The sequence below is a fragment of the Lichenostomus cassidix genome, chromosome 8 (assembly GCF_008360975.1).
Source record: "Lichenostomus cassidix isolate B80296 chromosome 8, HeHo_3.0, whole genome shotgun sequence".
Classification (NCBI taxonomy): Eukaryota; Metazoa; Chordata; class Aves; order Passeriformes; family Meliphagidae; genus Lichenostomus; species Lichenostomus cassidix.
This window is the reverse complement of record NC_139489.1, coordinates 10,210,441-10,225,386: the sequence shown is the minus strand read 5'-3', so window position 1 is coordinate 10,225,386 and position 14,946 is coordinate 10,210,441. Positions and strand designations below refer to the sequence as shown.

General features: G+C 46.5%; 1 protein-coding gene across 10 annotated transcripts in view; it reads left to right on the top strand.

The window, feature by feature from the left end:
• PTPRF (protein tyrosine phosphatase receptor type F) overlaps positions 1–14,946 on the top strand; it is a 377,255-nt gene that overhangs the window by 287,538 nt on the left and 74,771 nt on the right. The window lies entirely within an intron of this gene.

The following is a 14,946-nucleotide window of genomic DNA, read 5'->3' as shown; positions in this document are numbered from 1 at the left end:
TATCCAATTAAGCATATTCAGAAGATGAAGCTGTATCTATGCAGTGGAATCACTCATTTTGCTCTCACAATGTACTTATGGATGATTTTGAATTCCCTGTATTCTTGCAATTTCATTTTTTCAGGCAAGCTGTACTAAAACTCATCCCAGATTGACCCTTTGCACTCTGAGAGAAAGGATTCTAGTTACCAGGTTGGCTGTTCTTGCATAGGTTTGTGTGGCTATCCAGCTGTATTGCTGCAGTATTTGGGATGCTTTTGCTTCCTGTGACATGCTCAGATTGTCAATGTTCTATTTTCTGTAGACATGTGGCTGAAAAAAGGCACAAAAGCTTCAAGAGATAGAAAAGCCTCTTAACAACTTTACAGTTTCTTACTAATGAATGCTCTTTGTTTAGCAAATGAATCCCAGAGGACTGAGGAGTGTACTGGATTTTACCCTTGGCTTGCTGCTCAGCATCTGCCCTCTTGGGGCTGAGCATGGGCTGTGGGTGGTCTGCACATGTGAGACGATCCTGATGTTCACCAGTGAAAGCATGTTCTTGGACATGTTTTGCTGTTAACTGTGATTTTTTTACACATAAATTTTTGGAACAAGCCTTTTTCTTGCTCTTAATCTTTACAGTATGAGGCTCCAACTTATGTGATCCTGATAAAGTCCTGCTGTATATTTAAGACATGACACCCCATAAATAATGATGATGTTGTCAGATGATATTTCCTGTGCACTCTAGGTCCTAGATGGTATTTTTGCTTATAGTTTCTAATAGCAAATGTTCTAAAAAAAATTAGATTTTATTGTTACTACATTAGTTAAAGACTTCAAAAAGTTACTCAAACCAAAAACAGTATTTTATTTCTTTAACGCAAGTTAAAAAATATAAATATTTTACTTTCTCAGGTCTGGGATGCAGGATAAAAGAATCCCTGTTTCTTTCTTCTTGTGATAGTCCTACAGGGCTGTCATTAGATAGATCAGTGACTTGCAGAAGGATCTTCAGAAAGTGCCTGCATCTTTACTAGAGAGGACATTAATTAATGCTAAATTACAGTGGAAATTAAGTCTGTGGGCTGCACCGCCACTGCTTGGTGGTTTTATAATGACTGACCTCATTGTAGTGAATACCCAAGGAGTCGTCCACTTCCTGGGGAAGCATGGCTGAGTGCTGAGCAGCAGCACTAATTTCCACCCTGTGTAGTTCTCAGGACTGCTTTTGCCTGCTCTCATTTACAGCCTATTGCTTTTCTAATAGTTCAAATGTTTGTTTGTCTCTTGGCTCTGGGGATTTATGGTTTTGATCATGTTCTCCCCTTTCCTAGCCTCCCAGGTAATCCTTTGTGAGTGGGCTGTGTTAGAAAGCACAGGCTCATTAGCATCTTTATACTTTTCATGCTAACAAAGGAAGAGACTGGGTGCTAAGAAGGAGTATCCAGGCACTGCTCAGGGCTTTCTATATCAATGAAAAAACAGGAGGAGGAAGGAGCAGGCTACACCAGTGTCTTGTCTCTGTAAATCCTTTAGAGCCAGCACTTCTGCACAGATGGACTTCATTAAAAGTTAAAACATTTCCACACCAGGGATTTGTAAAGGAAAATGGATGCATTTTCCTTGGAGCTATTATTTTCATCTTACTAAGTGTGCTGGAAAGCAACCCTCATAAGCCTTCTGCTTCTGGACTGATGGGTCTATCTGGCTGCTGGGCTGGGATGCGGCTGGGGATCAGCACTGGGAGCTGACTGTCTCCCACTGCTGGAGGGTGGCACAAAGCATCCAGACCATCAGAGGAGCAAGAACAGGGTGAAAGGAAGAGCAGGGAGCATGCCAGGGCAAAGTGGCTATCTGGGGCATAGTAGGGACTTTGAAGGGAGCACAGTGGCATATTGCTATCCTGCCCTTTAACCACAAGCACGTTTGCCAGTGCTGGTCTGGATGTTACCATTACCGCCATGAAGAAACTCATCCATTTGTGGTCCGTGGTTACATCTACCACAGTATATTGTAACAATGATTAGATTTGGGACTTCATGGTGCTGCAGGGAGAAGGGAAGGGAATAGAAACATATGGAAGATGTGATTCCTCTAATCCAGAGAGCTTACTGTCTAATTTAGCAGCAAAAGATCCAAGACGTTGATTCAAGACATTCAAGAAATTGATTTAGGAGGAGAAGGCAGATTGGACCTAGTGTAGGAAAAAAAAGGTTGTGTCATTTTGTCATGCTCACTGGGAGTATAGTGCAATTGCACCGATTCACCTATACTGTTGGGGTTTTATGAACACATTTAACTTCCCATTTGCCTACAGCTTCAGGGACATCTGCACAAAGAGAAGCATTTTCAGCCAAAAGTCTTGTCCTACAAAATGCCTGTGAAGGTGGTGGCTTGTATGGGGCACCCCTCGGTAGATGCACTGTTATTTTACTCTTTCCCTATATGAAGGGGGTTTTCTACCCTTTGCTTTCTCTACACATGAAGCAGATGAGCGGGAAGATTGTGCGTAGGAATGGCCAGTGGAGTTCACTACGTGTGTACTCCAGTGCTGCTTACAGCAGTGAGCAATGCCAATGCTATTAGAATGGTACTTATGGGAGCACTGGCTGCATACTTGCCATCAAATGAGAAATCTGCTGCCCAGTTTTCTCTTCTTAAGTGCTGCTTTTCGGACCTCCAAGGCACGGCCCAGTGGGGCAAGTGCAGTGAGTTCTCTAGCCCAAAACGCTACACATACCATAGAGAAGCATAGCTACTTTTAAAAACAGCCATTTAAAACTGAATTATCTGCTTTGTGCCCAGATTGCAAACTGGTAAATCAGTAAATAGAAATGGCATTACTGCAAAAATCTGTGCTTTCTTGATATGCTTTTTGAAAGGCCAGGCTAGTATTTCATTTGGTAGCAGGGAATCCTGCTTGGAGTCTGAAGTTTTATTTGCCAAATTTCACCAAGTAGCCATCACCCAAAATGAAATTCGGATTGTGGCTCTGTCCCTAGTCGCAATTCTCTGGCCTCTGCAGTGTTTTACCCTTGAGAACTTGGCAGTAGCTTAGGCTCAGACACAGAGGGAGCTCGCTGAAATGGCTACTTGTGGCTATATGATACTTACTGCAGCAGGGACCTTGTGTAAATAATAATAATTCTGAATGACTGACACAGGCCTGGAGCAACAAGATTTGACGCCTTTAAAAAGAACATTTTCTGCTTATGTAATATTAAAGCAGCTAAAATAGCAACAGCAGTCAAAGCTCAAGGCTATTGCCAGGAGAAGAGTAAAAGCTGAGGACAGTGGTTGAACAGTCAGTGACCAAAACTGGAGATGTCTGAAAAATGGCTTAATAACAAGGGAATACGTTTGTTTACGACCCAGCTGTATGCACACTTCTGGCAATGTGTTCCATTAAACCTGCCTCTCCTCAGGGTTGATGAGGGTGACAATACTTCACTAGAGAGGGGCACTGCCAGTGCTTGAGGGCCTGGCAGGGATCACAGGCAAGCAGAGACTGGAGAGATTTGTGAGGGGGATGCCTGGATGACAGGAAACACGAACCAGCAGTTGAATCAGACTGGATGACCCTGACTGCTGCTCTGGACAGATGTCTGCCCTGGACCGTCAGAAGAAGCAAAGCCAGGCTGCAGTAGAGGCTGCAGAGCATAGCCCTCAGCAGCTGGTATGTGGCTGAGGAGGCTGCAGCTCTGAGGGGCCACCCTGCACAGCCCTGACCTCGGGATAACACTGCAGTGCAGCAGTGCAGCAGAGACCTGTGACACTGGTGAGGGAAGTGCACTCCTTTTTATGGAATTTCAGTATGTTTAACTTCATTTCCTGTGCCCCCGGTGGTTCTCCATGCTGAAGCTGTAGCCCTGCTGCTGAAACCCACATCAGAGCAGCGGCAGAGTGGGCAGGTGCACCTTGGCTGGTTGTGAGCAGGCTTGGGCTGTGCCACATGTGACAGGGGCACTGTGGCTCCTGCTGCTGTCACCGTGTATCCTCACACTGGAGATGCCCAGCTGCAGAGCCAGAGAAGCACATGGAGCTTTCTGCCAAATTTTCTCCTCCCCAAATATTACTATGAATATTTTTGTCATGTTTCCTCCTGGCAGGAAGTGTTCACAGTGAGTGTGTTCCTGTGAGCATTCTGCTGTGCTGTAATGCTTGTAATGATCATGGTTTAATAAATAATAGTTCTTTGTCCTTCAGCTAGCACATTCCATCTAAAGATTTTAATGTGCTTTATAGAACTCAACTAAATAAGCTTAACAATTTTATTCCTTGCAAAGTCCTTTGATGGTTCAAAGTGCATTGCGAGGCTCAAGTCTGATTATTTATAAAATGACCTTTATGGAAAATAGAAGGAGAGTGACTGGTGGCTCAGTGTATGATAATGCAACACAGAAATGTACTTGAAAAACTCTCTCCCCCTCCTCCCCACATGACCTGCATGGACATCTGCGGAACAATTAGTCTTGAATATCTGTGCCAACTGAATGTCCATTTCCTCCCCTTCCATATCCACTTGCACAAAGGACTAAGAAATACATCTGTGGTGCTCTGAGATTTTCTGCTCATAATGGAATTCATGCATCCATGTGTGTGCACTATGAATGGGAAAGGATGGTTGGGCACCCTGAGCATCCTGTCTGTCTCTCTAGAATGGAATATACTCATCACTGTGGCATGAGAACATTGTTCATCCGATATAATGGGAGGTTGTCTTATTCTCATGTAATCTGGCGTAGAAAAGACAATCTGTCCTTTTGTTCTTGTGTAACACTAAAAGCTGTAAAGAATAAAATTTGATTTATGTGGAGTCCTTGAGACACAAGATGTGCTTTTGGAGATAAGCAGGAACAGGTTCATCCCCCTCTGGTTTTTTGTTAACCTCTCTGTCTTTTGGATTCCAAAGTGTCTGGGTTGGCCTTTGTATTAATGCCTTGCATAGCACCAGAGGGGTTTTGCACAGGACAGATGCTGGCAGTTCCTGGTAGAATTGCAGACCCAGTTGGGATAATGAACTTTCTTGATGCTTTCAGGGAAGTATTAGCTTCTCACTCTGCAAAGCTTTGGAAATGCATTCCTTTGTTTGAGCTAGTGATCTAAACTCTTAGACCTGTGCATTCATATCCTGGTCACAGCCCCCTGCCCTGTTTCAGGCAGCTAATGACCAAGACCATGCAAAAGCAGAGCCCCCCATAAATCCAAATTCATTCTTTCTCCAACAAGCTGCTGTGGTTAGAATATTGTTGCTGCTGCACAGACAAGCGCATCTGTGTCAGAGTAAAAGCCAAATTGAATCAGCATAGGAATTTCTGCCTTTAGAGCATGGGAGTCGTCTGACAGTCAGGACTGGCAGACACATCTGTGATACAGCCTTGCTCTTTGCTGTTTCAGCTTGGATCTCAAATGGAGCCCCATTTTTACCTTCTGGAGTTTGCTATCCTCTGATGGCTTTTCTGCAGTGACTTGACTTGCACTTAGACTGGCATGTTCAGCTTAGCTGCCAGGCAGCTCAGGTTCGTGAGAATGTGGTATCTTGCCTAGTGAGCCATGGTATTCTGCACAGGGGATACTTTGTGTAACACCAGTCTTAAATCCTGTGCCTGTGTCCCTGCATGGTGAGGGGGCAGACAGTATTTACCATCACTGCTCAGAGTCATTTGTTCTGTGAAAAAGCAGAAAAACTGATGATAAAGCATGCGTCTTAGCTTAAGAGTGACATGGATGGAGAACTGGAGATAAGGAACCATGTGAATGGAACCTGTAAAGAGATGAAACTTTCAATTTACCATTTATCAGGTTTATCTCAGATAAAGCAGCAGCTGTTTAAGCCTTAACTAAAGGAAAAGCAGAGAGAACTTTCTGCCCAGGTGTTCCCTCTTGCTTTATGGCTGTTCCAGAATAGCCTGCTACTGGTTTTTATTCCTTATATAACACTAATATAAAATGAGATTAGGAGATAATCCAGCAATTAATGACTAATAGCAGGTCCTAAACTTGTTCATGTTTGACAAACCAGAAAGTAATCTGTTTGAATTAGTGTGTTTCACATGTGTCTCCTCACCTTTCCAGCTCTAATCTGAAGTGTCAACACCTGGGGAAAGCCACTGCTGGAGCCTACTCCTGTCCATGTCCAATGATGCAGGGTGATCCCTGCCAGATTCCCCAAAACAGAGCTCCTGGCTGTCCCCCAGCTGGAGCAGCACCCTTCGCCTTGCCCCCAGGCAGGCCAAGTGGCACCACAGTGAGTCCCCTTGGTATGGCTGGGGTCCATCAGTCCCTCCCAAGGGCAGGGGCTGGCTCTGGGGGCTTCAGCAGCAAGGACAGTTACTCTTTAGTTGTTCCAGCATCATCCCTCAGTCTCACACTCTTCACCAGCCTCTTGCCCTTCAGTCTCACAGTCCCAATGGGTGTAGTAAGTTGGTCCACGCTGTCAGTACTTAGAGTTGGTGTTGCCCTATTGCAGTGTTAGTGCTGCTTTCCAGAAATGCAACCTTCCACAAGTACACCTGGTTTACCAAAAGCACTGTCCTTCCTGGGCAAGGGCAGGAAACAAATCCTCCCTGTTGGGAAGAGCTGAGCAGAAGGCAGGAGCCCCTCATTGTCTGCTGAAGCCATGTAGATGTGATACACCCCATTAGATTAGGAAATCAAAGTGCTGGCTTGGGAGCAGCAATAAAGAGGTTCCCTCCCATCACAGGGGCTCACAGGATCAAATGAGCCTTATGCTAATGTTTTGTAGACTGAGAGGTAAATCCCCTTTCTAAAGCAGGACAGAGAAAACCTGGTCCTTAAGCTTAGGACTGTTTGTCTTGAGGATGTCTTGGTGGGGCTCCTTGCTGCACACTGCCCTTACTTATGGGCCAGTTAAACTCTGAGTTGGCTGGTTCAAGTCCCCAGGTATCAGTTCAGCTGAAAAAATGTAAATGAGTATTTTGCTGTTCTCCAGCAAGCTCCATTACACTTTGTAGGCCACTGTGGTAGCTGCTATTGGTAGCTTGTTGCCTTGCCTGTACCGTGTCAGTGTTGGTTAAAATCCTGTCCTCTGCTGGAAATGGCTTACTGTACTGTTGCACTGTATAATGCCACATGCTGTTCTGTAATTTGCAGTGTTTCTGCTGGAAAGCAAATTTCTTCCCCCACCTTCTCCTTCCCCCATCAAAAATGTGACTCATAAGCAGTCTTTAACTATCAAATCCATTTGTGTATTCTCTCAGTGAGGGTTCAATTACAGCTGGTATGCCACAGATCTGTAGCTGGAGTGAGGTCACTCCTGCTAAGGAAATAAGATCTCTTTTGTCTCTAAGGAAAATGCAACTAACCTTCTGCTGTCTCTCCTGCAGGAACAAAAACTGGGACCTGCTTAATTCTCTGGGTGTTTTTGTCGTTCTGATTTCTTGTCCATCTCTGACTTGCAACACAATGTACCAATAAGGCTCTCTCAAAACTGAGCCCAGCTGAGACTGCGCATGTCTGTCACTTGCCTAATACCTCTCTGCTGCATTTAGCTCTTTGTTTGGAGAGGGAGAACAGCTCTTCATGGTAGAAGATTTTTCGATTCACCACTTGGAGCATTTCTTTCTTACTTGATAAAATTCGGATTTATATATGTGGTCTTCCCAGTGTGTGGTTAATGGGTTTAAAGTGCCTTTGCCATTATCTCTGTAGCTGGAGTGGGTGTATGGGAGCACATCAGTCTGTGCCATGGCTGGAGTCTTTGCTCTGTGTGTGTGAGTGTTCTGCACATGTAAACATATCTGTGCTTCGAGCATCTGGCACAGAGCAGGGCCGTCCCTGAAGCACCCTCCATGTGGGGATGTGTGGGATGTGCAGTCCCTTCCACCCTGCCTCCAGGAGTAGTGAGTGGGTCAGGGAGGTGGAGGGGCTGGCCCTGCTCCAGGCCAGAGCAGTGTGAGTGTGGCCTCTCTCGTCCCTGCCGTGGAGTGGTGTGTGCACGGTGGAAAGTCATGGCTGACCTCTGTAGTCTTGTCTTGTCGTTTCAGTGGTGTGCGGACAGATGAAGCTTGGCCTGTTTTTACTCTCTGTGTTTTTCCTTGTCTTTTTTTATTCCCTCCTCATCTTCATCGCACTCTGCCATCAAACAAAACAAACTTTCATCTCTCAGATCAGCGAGAAGGTTGGTCCTTTTCACTTCTTATCCATCTACAGTACGCCACGTCAGATGGGACTTTTCCAGTAGGGAGAGGAGAGCCATCCCCAAAAGGGGAGGGTGCCCTGCAGACTGATTCCTTTCCAGGCACAGCCACAGTGTGCCTGACGAAATCTGCTTACTGTTTGCTGTGACTCTGGTGATGGCATTGATACTTTGCTTGCATGCCTTTGTTGCTTGAGATTTAAAATGGACAGAATATATTTTGCATGCAAATACCAGCCAGGGCAGTTTTGTCAAAGGCAGGGTAGGAAAAAGTGCATGCTACTGTGTGAGGGGTCCTTCTCTAACCCTTTATCTGTGCTAGGTGCAAGTGTAATACCTCTAAGCTGCTGCTGCTTTCTGGCTGGAGATCAAGAGCAGTCTTTGGGAGCAGAGATCAGAATGATCAGTCCCCTCACAAGCTGCTAGGGAGAGTGGGTTCCTCAATTCCTCCTGTAGCTTTAAAAGTTTAACTTTCTCTGGAGGCGAAAAGCTTGCTTTTGATCTCAGCTGGAGTAGAACCCAGCATGCTGCCCTGCCTTGCCACAAGACAGCAGGGGCAGCTGGCTGAGATGCAGATCCCTTGTGCTGAGGCAGCTTCCCTGCTCCTTGGCAGTGCCTGCTCTGGGGTGGCCCATTTTCCATGCTCTTTCCATGGACAGACAGGAGCCCTTTGCACGAGCAGGTTTGCCTCTCCTTTCTTCTCTGGGGCAGGAGAGCAAGAAGCTTTGGCAGAGGCCCCAGCCGTACCAAAGATGGCTCAGGGAGTCCCATGGCGATATGCACAGGAGCTCATAGCCACTCAGCAAAACCTGATTTGTGCTTTGCTCTGCTCTGTCCTGCTGGTCTCAGAGAGCCAGAGATGAATAAAGGACAGTAGTGAAAAGCAACTCCAGCCTTTAAATTAAATCTAGCCCCAGACCTAGCTCGAGGCACTCATGATTTCATGCTGAGGAAAGCTGGTGTTTCTGGCAGAAGTCCGGAGTTAGTTTCCAGAAATGACTCCTTCACCAAACAGGTTCCATGGGGTCTGTCCCTCCACACGCACTGGATGCCCAGGCAGCAGGAGGAAGAGACCCTGGCTCATGTCACACAAACTATCAGGCAGCCGGATGAATTGGCTTATGATCATCACTGGAAAAAGTTTTAACAAATTGTCATAGCAGTTGTTCCAGTACACTGAGTTCGATCCCATTTCTCTCCCTGGAACATGCTCTCATTTAGACTGTACTGAGGCACGGGACCTTTGTTGTTTACCTTCTGAAAATAGATTTTATAGAGGATAAAATTACCTCAGCCCAAGACGATGATGAAAAATGAGAACAAGGAAGGAAAGAGAAGAAATTAAAGCCAAGGCCTAAAGCCTCCCAGTTTTCAGTGAATTTGGAGCACTGCTGTGATGGCTGAGACACCTCTGGAGACTAAACCTTTGACAGAGCACTTAAATGTTTTAGCCACATGGTTTAGCTGAGGGGAGGCAGCTGAGAATGGATGTAAGCCAGCAGGAGCGGAGAATTTCCCATTCTTTGTGTTGACCCTTCCTTCCCACTCCACCAAAAATACCTACATGCACAAATATTTAATGTGAAGCCAGAAATTAGTTTCTAAATATTCCACTGGGATTTGCCATGCTTATAATTTGTTTGGCACTGATAATTACATCTTACATTTTTCCAGCTTTACTTAAAACTGTGTGCTGCTAACCCATGCATTTAATTATTGCTCTGTGACTGCTACGAGGTTATTTATTAACAAGTTATTTTATCTTGATACAGTGGATCTTTTCTCTTATTCTCCTCCTTAATGTTGTGTTATTTTCATCAGAGAAATTTCTGAGAGCGAATGCAAATTGCAGAGCTCCACAATCTTGCTCTCCCTTACTTTGCTATTAGTATGTCAGTATGCTGAATGCTGATGTGTCTCCAGTGCTGCACCACTGTAATGATATATCCTCTTTTATATGTGGTTGTCAGCACAAATAATTAGACCTAAAAGTTATAGCTGAAATATAATCCAAAAATGGCAAGGCCCTGTTTTGGAAATTGTCTATAAAATGTCAGCACTCAAGGATACATTGGGAGCATAAATAGTACAGCATTGTTTGAGCACAAGATTAGACTGTAAATGCATTTTTTTCTGGTTCCAATTTTTCCTCTCCTGCTGTTGGTTCTGTCAATAGATTGTGAGACTTCAGCAACTGCCTTTCCATTTGAAGTCCTTTCGTAAAATGATAGCACTGGGGAGAGATGAAAGTTGTCTACAGATGAGTAAACCATGCAGACCAATGATCATGTTTGACGATAGCTCCTAAATCCACTCCTTCCCAACTTGGAGGAGGTGGTTCCTGAGGAAGGTGGGAGTTTTGGCAGGTTACCAGTCTGGCAAGGGCAAGAACACACCCTTTGCACCAGGGAACCTTCAGCTTGCCTGGCTGGAGTAAAGAAATTGGACAGTCTCACACTCTCAAAGATATACCCCTGCATCACACACTACTGCTTATCCCAGCTGGGAGGTTAGAGCAGACCCCCAGACTTGCCTTGTCTGTGCTGGCACTGGGCAGGAGCAGCAGACCAGGCAGTCCTAGCTCTCCTTCAAAGGAAAAGGGACTTCAGGCTGCTGTTCCCTTGTGCAGAGGATGAGCAAAGGGGAGAGAATGTCAGGACAGTGGTGCAGGACCTGAGCAGCTGGAATTGCCTCACAGAGGAGCAGAGAAGTGTGCAGAGCACAAGCACAGCTCTCTGTCACCATGGGGCAGCACCCAGTGCGTCTGCCATGGGGTGCCAGGAAGGGGAAGGATGCAGCCCAGAATTAGATTCCAGGTAGGTATGGTAAGAAGGAAACCCAGAAGCAGGAGCAGGCAAGTAGAGGTGCCTGGATCTCTGCAGACTAGGGAGAGCGGTGTTAGCATTGTCATTTGCTCAGCTGTACTGTGGCCAAGGCAGCCAGGAAAATTTGGGAATTTGGTTTCCCCTTCCATAGCAGCACTGCACAATTTTGGAAGCCTGGGCAGTCCTCCTGGCACTGTTGTGTTTCTAGCAGAGCCTCACTGGATGCCAGCAGTGTCTCAGCACTTGAGAGGGACTAACAGCATCAGCCTGAGAGCCCTGAGCTTAGAGCCTACAGCTCTTGCAGACACAGCAGGGAGGAGGGTGTCCCTGGTTCTCCAAAGGGGTAACTTCACCCTCAGAGGGAACTTGAGACATTGGGAAATAGCCACTCCTGTGCTGAAAGGAGCCAGGCAATCGATTGAAGCTCTTTGCTCTCAAGGCAAGGAATGTGCATGTTAATGCATGCTGAATTATTAACATTTCTCAACCTTTGTGGCTCTGGTGTTGCTTGCTCCCCTCCTTCCTCCCAGCAGTCCCCCCTGTGAGTGGGGAACCAGTCTCCACACTGTCTTTTCTTCCTGTCCTGTGAGATCCAGGGCATGGTCTCAGGTTGCACTGCACTCACTGCTCACTGCCTCAGGTTTCCCTTCACTTCACTTCCTAAGGAATGCTCTCAACAGGGAGGTATGCTGCATAGTGGGGCAGCACAGAGCCCTTATGATGCCTGTTCTCAGGATGAATTATAATGAATCTCATTTTTGACAGTCTGCTGGTTTAACTAAACCCCTGAATTACAGTATTGTCCATTGAAATAATTTTAATATTCACAGCAATTTTCCCTGTGCTGTTCTTGCAAAACCTCCGAACCACCTTCTTCTGATCTTTATCCAAAAAGAGGATTAAAAAAATTATTGCAAATTCTTGTCAAGAAAATTGTAATTAAAAGGGAAATTTCATTGCTGCAAAAAATGAAGAACAACAAAATTTTCTGGAGCACTTAAGGTAGCATCGTGGACTGTGCTAACCCATGTGATTTGACTTGTAAATTGGACAGAAATTCTAAGAATGCTGCTTTTTGAGGAGTTATACTGATTTAAATTATTACCAGACTCTTATGCTAGAAAAGCAAGCATCTTAAATCGCTGGCTTGAGCTTGAGGAATGTGTTGATGGTGCTCTGCAAGCTGCTGTGAGAGCTGTGCCAGCTCTTGCTAATGCTAACTGACAGCATCTCCCGTTCTCCCTCCATACTGACTGGGACAAGAAGCTGCCAATTATCCCCCAAGAGGATGGGAGGCTGATGGAGCCCATCCCCTCCTTTGCACATACTCCTGACAGAGCATCGCCTGGGCCAGATCTCTTACCAAAGGCACTGCCCTGACCTCCTCCCACTTCCCATGTAGAGAGCTGACCCTTGCACAGGCCATCCATTTTTAGCAGCTGGGTGCCTCGGGCACTGCTGCTTTCTGGTGCGGAGCAGCGAGCCCATCTCAGCAGCTCTGCCGGTGTGCAAATGAGGGGAAGGCAGCTCAGCCATTCTGGGCTGCAGAAATGCACCACAGAAGCCTGTTTAAGAACTCATCTGTTGCCAGGCTGGAGAGCTGAGGCCCTGCATGACTTCCTGGCATCTACAGACTGCAGTGTGTGGGTGGCACAGCCCATGTCGAGGCTGCTGAGGGGGTCTCTACTGTTTGATACACAGGAGAATTTTCCTTGTCATTCATCCCTTCTCTAGGCACAGGAATGCACCAATCACCTCTGCTGCTCCCTTGTGTGTGGCACAGGGGAGAATGACTTCCTGTCACCCTGTGGTGCACTGCTGAGAGGGCCCCAGCCCCAGTAAAGTGCTTGTCCCCTCCCTGCAAGGGGATGGTCAGCTGGTGACATCCCTGGGGAGACATGGCACAGCCCCCACAGGCCCTATCTCTGCAGGACACATCAAGGGTGACACGGCCCCAGTAGGACTCGCACAGCCCCAGGAACATCCAGAAAGCAGGCTCTTAACATGGGGACACAGTTTGGGATGCAGGAGAGCCTGCAGCAGGCTGTGCTGCCTCTAGTCTCACAGGACTGGAAGTGAAAATCTGTGCATGCTGGGCTCTGACCTTTCTGCATGGCCTTGTGTCCTCCAGTGTCTTGTCTTCCCAGGTATGTGAGTATGTGAGTACTTGTGCACCTTCCCTGTCCCTGTCCTGCCCTTCCACCACTGTCCCACTGTCTGTCTGACTCTGTAGTGGCCTCCGGTGCCTGCCAGTCTGTTTGCCTTGTGCATGTGTGTGAGTACTCTGTGCACACCTATGGCTTTATCCTCAAAGTTTGGTGGTTTTTTCCTATTTTAATATAGCTTGGGTGGGTGGGTTTGGTCCTTGGATGGGGACAGAATTTGGACAGCTTCTACGTGGAATAATCGACGCCATGTTCATTGGAAAATAAACCTGACTCTTAACGAATGGTGCTGGGATGCTTTGGTTGGAAATACATGCCATCATGTTAAACCATTGCCATGTCCATCAGGTTAAGTCTGTATTCTCATGACTGCATAGCATTTGAGTACACTTTCAGTTCTGTCTCATTTGGGGAGCACTACCCCAACGGTCAGGTAATACTTCACTGGTGATTGCTCATGTAGGTATTGATCTGAGATTTAATAATTGATTAAAAGAAGCATCCAACAAGAGTTGGGATTTATATACTCAAAAAAAAGGCAAATGAAGTTGTCCTTAAGTTATCCTTACCCTGGCTGGTAAGGAACTAATGAGCCCTGTTTTGTCACTGAGACGATGTGTAGTACACACACGATGTTGACAGTATTGTCTAATTTATCACATAGTCTTAGCTCTGTTGTACATGCTAGTGTGGAGGCTTTTGTGTTCAGTCTATTTCTGCAAGCCTGATAGTTTGGGGATGAATCATCAAAGAGAGCACTAGTGAAATTTGATTTGGGGAGAGCCAGCTTGGCAAGCAGAGCTGACACCTCTGCGGCTCACAGGGCTGTCAGCAGCTTCACTGTCTGCAGAGATGCCATGGTGGCAGGACATCTCAGGCAAAGCTATGAGTCCCCAGGCCCTCATCACACGTGGGGCTGGCTGTGCCCGTGGCCTGTTGTGAGCTGGCACTGCTCAGGCTCCTGCCCATTCCCACCTGCCCCCAGCACTGCGGCAGTGGCTGCTCCACCAGCCAAGTGCACTGATGGAGGAGCATAATTGGCAGGGAGAAGCTCCTCGGAGCTGGTCAGTTGTGACCCCAGCTGCTGCTCGGGGACTGCCTTTCCAGTGGAGGAGGCTAGAGGAGAGCAGGGCTGCTGGGCAAAACACGTTCAAGCAGTTTCCCTTTTTAACTACAGACTAAAACGAGCTTGCCCAGAGGAGACAAAGATTTACCGAGCACAGTTGTTTCCCTACCCTTGCTTAAATAGGCCCATAACACTAACCCTGAAGAAGGGACCTCATTTCTCAGTGTCATTTTCCTGACACGAATGCATATGGCAGGCAGCTTTAGAGCTTTATTGTAGCTGAGAGTTGCTTACAAATAAGTCTTGAATGAAATACCCAGCAAGGGATTGATATGAAGAGAAGCTGTGCAATGCAATAAGGAGGAATACATCTCCCGAAGAGCTGCCACAAAGGTGGGAAAGGTTCTGCCAACCCAGCTCTCTTCTGTCAAAATGGATATGATCTCACATCTGTCAGGATTAGTTCTCTCCTGCCCAGCAAGGTGATCTCTTCAGGCCCTGACAATGTCATTCAGCTCTGGTGACTATTTTTTCTGAGCCAAGGTAGAACCTGAGTTACATTTTGAAAGGAATTATATTTTATTTAGCAGCACACGTGTGCTAATTCAAAAAGAAACCCTTCTGCTGCCCCTGCCCAAACCCTGTGAGGTTTAGGGAATGGGCTGCTTTGCTCCAGAGCCAATAAATTGAGCAGGTGATTCCGTTCTGCAGAGCTTCAGTGGGCCCTGCACAAAGTGCGTGACTGGC